Source organism: Natrix helvetica (assembly GCF_964273705.1).
Source record: "Natrix helvetica genome assembly, chromosome: 14".
Taxonomy (NCBI): Eukaryota; Metazoa; Chordata; class Lepidosauria; order Squamata; family Natricidae; genus Natrix; species Natrix helvetica.
Window position 1 is genome coordinate 6,336,820 of NC_138564.1, and position 11,217 is coordinate 6,348,036.

Consider the following 11,217-nt stretch of genomic DNA (forward strand, 5'->3'; position numbering starts at 1 on the left):
GGCAAATGTTTGCTAGAGCTGAGTAAAACCTACCCATTGATGGGAAATGAAGAGTAGATGCTTCAGCACAATTTTTGTTTCTTCTTCCTTTAAAAGACTGTCCTGCAGAGATTTTGGGGAGTGGTGGTGGAGAGGGGTGCCTTTAAGTCAGATTTGATTCCTGGATCTTGCCGGGATTAGTTCCTGCAGTTTTCTTGACAAGATTTTGAAAATGGTCTGCCATGGTGAGGGTGGGTGGGGGTTCCAGAGGAATACGACGCAACTGAGCCTGGATATTATGCGTGAGAGAAAGCTGTGAAGACAGCCTCTCCTTAATAGTTCCCAGGCTATATTGTGGATGTAATATAGTTGAGTGTTTACCTTGGCAAGATTCTGTCTATAGGTTTGAAACAACAAATAGCTTGGAAGAATCACCATGTGTCCTGGGTTTGGGTAGTGGCTGAGGAATCCTGGGAATTGAAGTCCACACAGGGTGGCTGAAGAATTCTGGGAGTTGGAGTCCATGCATGATGTGATGGAATGTAGTAAGGAGGTGAATCCATAGGAGGAAACGGAGTGCACTTCAGAAAAGTAAGATGCAACTCAAGCCAGCTATTACGTGCAAGAGAAAGAAAGCGAGGACAGCCTGTTCCTAATAGTTCTCAGAGTGTATTGAAGAGGCAGAGAGTTGAATGTTCAGCCTGTCAAGATTCTGTCTACAGGTGGGAAACAATAAGGAACTATGCTTGAAAGAATTGTCACATATCATTCTTTGCTTTGGGCCTGACAGATTCATTCAACTACAAGATTGTCAGAATAGGTTTAAGAAATTATGAGCCGCAGTGGTTAGATTGCAGCACTGAAGGCTACTTCTGCTGACTGCCGGCTGCCAGCAATTTGGCAGTTCAAATCTCACCAGGCACAAGGTTGACTCAGCCTTCCATCCTTCCGAGGTGGGTAAAATGAGAACCCCGATTGTTGGGGGCAAAGGGCTGACTCTGTAAGCCGCTCAGAGAGAGCTAAAAAGCACTGTGAAGTGGTATATAAGTCTTAAGTGCTGTTGCTATAGGCTTAAAGAAGTTAACTTAGGCACATCCTTAGGCGCATCCTGCCCCATACATGCCTGCGACCAATCCGCTCACACAGAGAGGGACTTCTCCGGGTGCCGTCCGCTAAACAGTGTCGGGGGGCGACACCCAGGAGCAGGGCCTTCTCTGTGATGGGCCCAGCCCTGTGGAATGACCTCCCCCTTGACATCAGGATTACTTCCGATCTCCGCTCCTTCCGTGTAAAGCTCAAGACCCACCTCTTTCAACTGTCTGGCCTGGCTCAACCGTAGTTTATCCTTTTCCTCCTGACAGTCCTTTTTAAATTGTATTTTATCATGGGATATTTTAATGGCCAATTTTAATTTTCTATTATTACTATTAATGTGATATATGTTTGATTACTACCTCCTCCATGTATGTATATGTATGTATATGTGTGTATCTGTATGTCTATATGTATGTATGTATATTTTTTATTGTACGCCGCCCCGAGTCCCCTGGGGAGAGGGAGCGGCTATCAAATTAAAAATTTGAATTTGAATTTGACATTACTTTGCAAGCCCAAAACTCAAACTCTTTGATGTTCTATTTGAATGTCACACTTTTGGTGGGAGGTCCTTCTTGGTTTGGAGTCCGACATTCAGAGCCTTCAAAAATAAATGTTAATGTGTACATGGCTACATAGCAATAGCACTTGGACGTATATACTGCTTTACAGTGCTTTACAGCCCTCTCTAAGTGATTTACAGAGTCAGCCTATTGCAAACCCCAACAATCTGGGTCCTATTGCCCCTTCCTTCCTTCCTTCCTTCCTTCCTTCCTTCCTTCCTTCCTTCCTTCCTTCCTAGCTCTTAGACTTATCTACCTCTTCACAGTGCTTTCCAGCCCCCTCTAAGCAGTTTAAGCAGAAGGAAGGGAGGGAGGGAGGAAGGAATGACAATAGCAATACCAATTAGTCTTATATACCACTTTACAGTGTTTTATAGACCTCTCTAAGTGGTTTACAGAGTCAACCCATTGCCCCTTCCTTCCTTCCTTCCTTCCTTCCTTCCTTCCTTCCTTCCTTCCTTCCTTCCTTCCTTCCTAACTCTTAGACTTATCTACTGCTCTCTAAGCAGTTTAAGCAGAAGGATGGGAGGGGGGGAAGAAGGAAGAAAAGAAGGAAGGAAAGAAGGACAATAGCAATACCACTTAGTCTTATATACTACTTTACAGTGCTTTAGAGCTGTTTACAAAGCTGTAAAGCTGTTTACAGCCTCTTGCCCCCAACAATCTGAGTCCTCATTTTACCAACCTTGGAAAGATGGAAGGCTGAGTCAACCTTTTATTAAAATGAATGTAACTGAAATATAACTCATCAGTTGCCACAATCAAAAGCTAGGCTAATAATTCAGCCAAAGAGGAGGTTACGAAAAAGGTCTACGACCTTTCCTTGTACCTTCGGATCCGCTCCCTGCCGAGCTGAAAAGCAGGCATCCATCAGAAGGCAAACAGCTTATCTGCAAAAGTGCATCAAAATGCCTGGCCTACGAGCAAAACCGCAAGCGCCTCCGAGGTCATAAATCTATATTATGCCTGCGCACACATGGGCATTCGTCTTTGTTGTTCAGCACACCTACACTCGCTGGAGAATTCATTAGCGGAATGACACACTCACGCGGCGGTGCGATAAATTAATGTTTGGCCTGGAGGAATGTCATTGATTTTGGCTGCGGCGGTGGGATGCACAGGGTTTGCCCATCATTTCGATCATAATAGCGCTGCCAGCTTCAAAGAAGGATTAAAAGCTGACTCTTATGGCGACAAGGAGAAAGTAGGATACCCTCAGGGTGGCACTTTCCATGTTCTCATTTTAAAGAGCTCGTTAGAGCCACAAGCTAGCCTGGATGTTCTTCCAGTGCATAAAAATATCTCCCAAGAGCATGAAGCCGATTCCTCATCCCGATAAAATCCCTTTTATTGAGGTGAAAGGGAATTCCTCTCCAGCAAAGTTCTGGCCAACAGTCTTTCATGTTCTTTTCACAACTCCAGACCTTTAGCAGGCTTGGAGAGCTGCCAGGCCGATATCTTCAAAACGCCATGCTGTAGCAGCAATTCCTTGGCAAGGAGTCAGGAACAGATCTTCACCCGAATGAATTGAACTAATTGTCTCCTGCAAACTCCACTCCCCTTTTGCTCCTCTTTTATTCCCTAGGGAGGGGACATTCACCATCTGCCTGTGGTTTTACTCACGAGTCGGCCCTTGTTCCTCAGCCGTTCCCTTCTCCTGGCAGCTCTGCACATGCGCACACTTGGAAGAGGCTCCAGCTGTTCTTCTGCCCCACTGATCTCTGACTCCAAAGGCAGCTGATAACTGTCAGACAGTCCTGGCCCCCATCTCTACCTCCGACACAGAGTCCTCATCAGAGCCTTCCCCAGACTCCAGGACTGGCCCAGGTTCCTCCCCAACCTCTTCACTGTCTGAGTCTGTTGCCAGCTCTGCTGGCTGCTGGCAGGCCACAACAATGGGGTGTGACCTGATTCATTCAGCAGGCCACAAACCCATCACTCACCCACCTCGGAAGGATGGAAGACTGTCAACCTTAAGCCTGGATTCGAACTGCCAAATTGCAGGCAGCCAGCAGTCAGGAGAAGTAGCCTGCAGTACTGCACTCTGACCACTGGGCCACCGAGGCCATTCATATGTATATGTGTTTTATGGATGGAAAAACTGTGATAATATCAGTATGTATTCTTGGTGGCTCCTGCAATGGACAATTTAACAAGCTTCTGGGGTCATACACACCATCGCCTGAATGAAAGATATTTCAGCATTGAGAAATTATTTGGCTGAAAAATGAACCCCGAAAGGAGCTGATAAAACCTCCGTTAAGCTGGGTAAATGTAAGCAAAATTCTCAGCCTTTGTTAGCTAAACCAATTGGGGTTTTCGCTAATAGACTGCCCTTTATCTACACAGCTGTTGAGACTAATATGAAATACGCTTTTTCTATGGCAATATCTCAATTAAAAGTTGTTAGACCGTTCTTTCAATCGTTTTATGGCAGAAACACTCCTTTAATCAAATTTGGGAAAAGCGGAACGAAGAATTGGGTGAGACACCGCAGGGTATGAAAAGCAAAAGGCTTTTTAGAGTTTTTTTTAAAAAAATATTGTTAATTTTTTGCTAATTATATTTCTTAGTGCTTAATACACATTGTATTGTCTGGGTATTTAATTTCCTTAACAATACATACAGTAGTGGCCAAAAATGTGGAAACCTTTTGGGAAAAGTGTATTTTTGAGATGTGTTGGCTAATAACACCACTTTTTGGGGGGAATAGCACCATAAAACTGAGCGGTGGCTCAGTGGCTAAGATGCTGAGCTTGTCAATCAGACAGTTTAACTGTTCGAATCCCTAGCGCCGCCTAACGGAGTGAGCTCCCGTTACTTTTCCCAGCTTCTACCAACCTAGCAGTTCGAAAGCACGTAAAAACGCAAGGAGAAAAATAGGGACCACCTTTGGTGGGAAGGGAACAGCGTTCTGTGCGCCTTTGGCATTGAGTCATGCTAGCCACATGACCACGGAGATGTCTTCGGACAGCGCTGGCTCTTCGGCTTTGAAATGGAGATGAGCACCGCCCCCTAGAGTCGGGAACGACTAGCACATATGTGCGAGGGGAACCTTTACCTTACCATAAAATTATATATCAATGGAAAGATAATTCAATCAAGAATGTAATGCAATGAAGTTTGTTCAATATCTGTATTCTGTGAAAAGTTATAGCCAGCGATAAAACCCAGTTAATAGAAGCAGTCATTCAATCTTGGTTTCACATTATAACAGCCACAGAGCTAAAAGACTTGGTTCACTCCATGGGAAGACGTTGTAAGGCCATAATTCATGCTAAAGGTTACTCAACTAAGTATTAACTGACGTGGTGATCATTTTTGTATATTTCATTTTTTTTCTAAGGTGATCATTTTTGTATATCTCGTTTTTTCTACATGGTTCACTTTTCTTCTTTATAACTGCTATTCTAATAGCAAATCCTTCATAAAAGTTATTGCTTTACATTCTTGATTAAATTATCTTCCCATGGATATATAATTTTATGGTACTACTAAAAAAGATTTGGTGTTATTAGCCATCAAACCTCAAAATACTGTACACTTTCCTCAAAAGGTTTGCACAATTTTGACCACCACTGTATTATGTTCTATGCATTGTTTAGAGGACTTCTATGGTAAAGATTGTGTGTTGGCACCACCGTTGATGGTTTTCAGCATTGAGTAAGATGACCTCCAAACTTTTCTCCAACTCTGTAATGAAATAGCATAGCCCTCCTGTAGGAGGAAGCAATGAAAATATTTTTTTAATTAAATTTTTCAACCTCCTATGCTTCTGTCCAATTATCCTTCTTTGCCTGAAGCCATAAATTACTATCCTAAAACTGCAGGAATAAGATACAGAAATTGGCGAAGAGACGAGAACTCACCTTGCTATCAATTATAACTAGGCTACAATATATATTTTTTAGCTATTTTTGTTCATTCCAGCTATTTCTGAAGAACTGTCTCAGATCTGTGATATGCAGTGTGAAACTGTACTCAGATGCATTCGTATAGTATACACAGCATCGTTCCTACTGGAATTAATTTTGAAAAGATGGAAAGTCATCCTGGTTTTTTTCTTTTTTAAATTCTGCTATTAGGCAAGACAAGTTTTTGAATGTCAGGATATTAAGTTAATATTCTGAGCAAACAATTGCCCTTACAAATGAAATGGCTCTGTTGCAAGAGATGTCACAGTTAACCTTACAGAAAAAGATGCTCAGAAAATTACCATTTATTGAGACAGCACCTTCTAAAAAAACAGTAGCAGTGCTGTTACATTGTGTGATTTTTAAAAAAATGGTTGGGAAATCCATTATTTGCAAAACGCAGCAATACTCTTAATATATCCTTTCTTCTCTGCTCGATTTCTAATCAAATTTCTTCTCTTGTTTGGGCTGTCTGAGAAGAGAACAGCCTGGAGAATTGCAAGTGCTGACACTTTCCAAATTAGTGTTTTGATATTTACTACCAACTGGGCTTTGCGACTTCCTGTATGTTCCTAGGACCTTGTATTTTATTCAGAAGAGTTTTAGTCATCCAGATCAGTAGCCATTTAAATGAAGGTAAAGGTAAAGGTTCCCCTTGCACATATGTGCTAGTTGTTCCCGACTCTAGGGGGCGGTGCTCATCTCCGTTTCAAAGCTGAAGAGCCAGCACTGTCTGAAGACTTCTCCATGGTCATGTGGCCGGCATGACTCAATGCCAAAGACGCACGGAACGCTGTTACCTGTTGTATCATATGATGCTTGATGAATGTATTTTTATGTACACTGAGAGCTTATGCACCCAAGACAAATTCCTTCTGCGTCCAATAAACCTATTCTATTCTATTCTATTCTATTCTCTTCACTTCTCTTCTCTTCTCTTCTCTTCTATTCTATTCTATTCTATTCTATTCTATTCTTAGTCTATCCTTATTCTATTCTGTTTTCTATCATTCTTTTCTCTTCTCCTGTGTTCTCTTTTCTTCTTTCTATTCTATTCTGTTTTCTATCATTCTATTCTATTCTATTCTTAGTCTATTCTTAGTCTATCCTTATTCTATTCTGTTTTCTATCATTCTTTACTCTTCTCTTCTGTTTTCTCTTCTTTCTCTTCTCTTCTGTTTTCTATCATTCTATTCCATTCCATTCCATTCCACTCCATTCCATACTATTCTATTCTTATTCTATTCTGTTTTCTATCATTCTCTATTCTGTTCTGTTGTCTTCTGTTCTGTTCTGTTCTCTTCTATTCCATTCCATTCTATTCTATTCTGTTTTCTATCATTCTATTCTATTCTATTCTATTATTCTATTCTATTCTATTCTATTCTATTCTATTCTATTATTCTATTCTAGGCAATGAGTACTGTGGATCTTTCAGCTTTCTAAGTCTTGTAAGAGTATGATTTCCCTCCTTTTTACCATTTGCGCATGCCGCCATCTCTTTAGGATTTAAGGGATCGGTTGCAGGAACCCCCGGCGAAGGCTTCCAACTGTGAGGTCCTGCTTCTACACGATTTTGATGCCCGCGGTCATTAATTCCTCAAATTCCTCATCTTCCTGAGCCCTATCAATTTCTCTAACGCTTCAAATGCTACTTTGTTATTCGGAAACGCAACGGCGGCTCTTCGCAGGGTTCCGAGGTTTCAAATGAAAGATTAGCAGCCCGAGCATTAAATCGGCATCTTCCCCCCCTCTCCCCCACCTCCCAAACTCCCGGGAAGATTTGCACTAGTTATTTATAAGCCTGGCAGTATTATCAGGTGGACCAAGAGAATCCCGCCGCACGCTGGCATTCTGAAGGTAGCCCTGGGGACCCTTGTAAGCGAAAGCAGAACTTCAAAAGGGAACACAGTCAGCCTGCTGGGTTTAATTAAAAATCTCAAAGGGTTTGGGCTAAGCCGGTATGGCACTCCTGCATCAACCTGACTGTCACATCCACCGGGGAAAAAATATTAATCCCGATCCAATCATCCTAGAAGAAAAAGAACGGAGCTGCCCCCAGGAAACCCCCATCGACTGCGTCACACCCAGAATTTCAAAAAGCCAGACATGCTGAAAGAGGTTATAAAAAAAAAAAAGGGGGGGGGGAGAAAAAAGAAAAAGGGAAAGGAATGATGCCTTGCAACCACAAAACAAGAAAAGGCAACGAAAATCAGAACACCAAATACAAGCTGGGCGGATACGACCTCGTAGACGACCCTCACTCTGTCAAGGACGTAGGAGCAGTGGTGAGTTCCTACAGGTTCGGCCGGTTCAGTAGTGGTTTCGTGGCCTCGCTCACTGGAATCGGCAGCGACCAGGCATGCCACACCCCCGAACCAGTTCTCCAGGCGGTGCCATCGTGCCGCCATCTTGTTTGTTGCTCCTGCGCATGCACGGAGGAATTTTTATTGCCCTGTGAATGTGCGTGCAGCGAGCATGGGATGCGGCCATGACGGAATTGGCAGGACCCACCCCTGCCTAGGAGTCCTCATCTCAAATGATCGAAGCCCCAGAACTCACAGTAAAAGCATTGCCAAAAAAGCATGAAAAAAGTTGTTAACCTGACTTTGCAAAGCTTCTTCTCCGGTAGCATTGCACTGAAAATTAAGGCATACCAAACCTTTGCCGGACCAATTCTCGAATACAGCTCGTCTGCCTGGAATCCACATTGTACATCAGACATTAACACAATTGAACGCGTCCAGAGATATTTCACGAGAAGAGTACTCTACTCGTCTGCTCACAATAGAATCCCTTATGCCGCCAGGCTTGAAATTCTGGGCTTGGATAACCAGGAACTACGCTGCTTTACGGTCTGACCTAAGTGTAGTACGCAAAATTGTCTGCTGCGACGTTCTACCTGTCAATGACTTCTTCAGCTTCAACCACAATAATGCATGGACAAACAATTGATACAAACTCAACGTAAACTGCTCCAAACTCAATTGCAGATAATACGACTTCAGCAACAGAGTGGTCGATGCCTGGAATGCTCTACCTGACTCCGTTGTTACATCCTCAAACCCCCATGACTTGAACCTTAATCTCTCTATCGTGGATCTCCCTCGTCTTGTACATGGGCAGTCGTTTGTCCGGTATGATGTAAGGTCTCCTGTTTGAGCAGGGAGTTGGACTAGAAAACCTCTAAGGTCCCTTCCAAATGTTTTATTCTAGGTTCTAAGCATAAAGATTGGAAGCATCAAGAGACACTGGCTCATCTATGAATGAGTCAGCAGCCTTGTCATTCACCAGCCAGAGGTACACCTTACATACGTAGGTAAAACGCTCGCCCGCATCCAAGCAAAATAGAAGTGACTTGTGTGTCTTTCAACATAACAGCAAGGCAATGACCTTCCTTTTCAAGAAGGAATATTTGATCCGGCACACGCTGAGGCTTTCAGGAGCTGCTACATTATCAGTTAACGCAACAAAAGGAACAGTTCAGAGTTTAAATTCAGCGTAGGTAAACCACAAGACTATTAGAAATGGTTCTAGCAGAACGGGGACCCTTCAAGAAAGGAAAAGGAAAGAAGGAAGGAAGAAAGCCAAGCAGTCACTGTTCAAAAGACCACAACATCTTATTATTCTAAGACCAAGGGGGGAATCAAATCAAGAACAAAGCAATGGCAGCCCTTTTATGAAGAAAAATAAATAAATAAGTTTGAGAGATCCATAAGTAGTCAAAGGACAAGTGGCTTGCGTGTAGAAGGCACGCGAGGGAGGTGCAAAAATAGCAGCCGATTCCTGAGCCTTCAAAGAAGCTGACAATTTCCAGGAACATCACCACATTCTGCCATGTTCTCAGGAGGGTCTACTTAAAATTTGACACTATTGTCCCGAGATTTAGCTTTGTCTCCTTCGCCTTCTCCAAGATAAAGAAATGTGTGATGCTTGAGTGGACTTCAGACCAATGCAGGACTCCTTTTTGTCCAATGGGGTGTTGTTTTCATCCAAGCAATCTTTCTTTGAAAGTAAGCTTAAGGACGCTCGCACGTGCAAGAAAATAAAATGAAATCAGCAACCATTTGACTTGAAATGATACACACACACACACACACACATATACACACCCTTCTCTTACTACATGCCAGGCCTCAGGAACAAGAAAGAAACACGGAGTTGCTTCGGAGAAGTGTCCTTTATTGTTCCTCACCTAGAGACAGAATCGTGCCAGACTAAAGCAATTACAGGCAATCGATGACTTATAACCACAATTAGGACCGGAATCCTGGTGTGGCAACTCTGGAGATGCGCAAAGATGGCTCCAGGGTTGACAGGTTTGTAAGTCATTGTGGTTGTAAGTCAAGGCAGCACATGATCAGATCCAACTTTTCCAACCAATTTTTACAGCGGTTGTTAAGTGAATCTCATGGATGTTAGGTCCAAATCCACTCCCCAATGGGTTTTTTTTTTGACACTCAAACAACTGGTTGTAAGTCAAGAACTATCCATGTATGCATTACTAAAGATCTACTCTAGGAATCACTAGGGAGTTCATTTAACAACCGCCACAAAAAATGGTCATAAACATTGGGGACATAGACACTTACGAGCTCCTGGCTCACTTCACTTCTTGTTAATGTTGTGGCCTGCCAGCAGCCAATGGAGCTGGCAGCAGATTCGGACAGTGAGGAGGTTGGGGAGGAACATGGGCCAGTCCTGGAGTCTGGGGAAGGCTCTGATGAGGGCTCTGTGTCGGAGGCAGAGAGGGGGCCAGAGCCGTATGCCAGTTATCAGCTGCCTTCAGAGTCGGACATCAGTGGGGCAGAAGAACAGCTGGAGTTTATTCCCGGTGTGCGCATGGCAGAGTTACCAGACGAAGGGAACAGCTAAAGAACAGGGGTTGACTTGGGAGTAAGGCCACAGGTGGATGATGAATGGCCCCTCCCAGAGGATATAAAAGAGGAGTGAAAGGGGAGTGGAGTTTGCAGGAGACCATTAGTTCGTTTAATTGATCAGTGGGGCAGAATACCAGCTGGAGCCTGTTCCCAGTGTACGAATGCACAGAGTTGCCAGACGAAGGGAACAGCTAAAGAACAGGAGTCGACCCTGCTCACTCCAGGGTACACGGGTAAAAATTAAGCTAGGGTGGGGATGGGAGGTAGGGGGTGGAGCGGCCCTACTACATCTTCAGACATTTGCAGCCAGGCTTCGCACACCCCAACACCTGCCTTGCTGGCCCATTTCTTCCGATTCCAGAGCTCTGTTATCGGTTGCAGAGGCCTTCAGGAAAGCCTTGTTGGCCACAGAAGAAATTCCTTTTTCTGTCTGTCTGTCTGTCTGTCTGTCTGTCTGTCTGTCTGTCTGTCTGTCTGTCTATCTATCTATCTATCTATCTATCTATCTATCTATCTATCTATCTCTATCATCTATCTAACCTGTTTATCTATCTATCATCTATCTATCTACCTATCTACCTATCATCCATCCATCCATCCATCATCCATCCATCCATCCATCCATCCATCCATCTATCTATCTATCTATCTATCTATCTATCTAGTTGGTTGGTCTTTTTGTCTGTCCATCCATCTATCCTTCCACCCATCCATCTATCTACCTTATCTATCTGTCTGTCCTGAAGGCCTCTGATACTGAAAAGGAAGCCGGAGGCCAAACACACA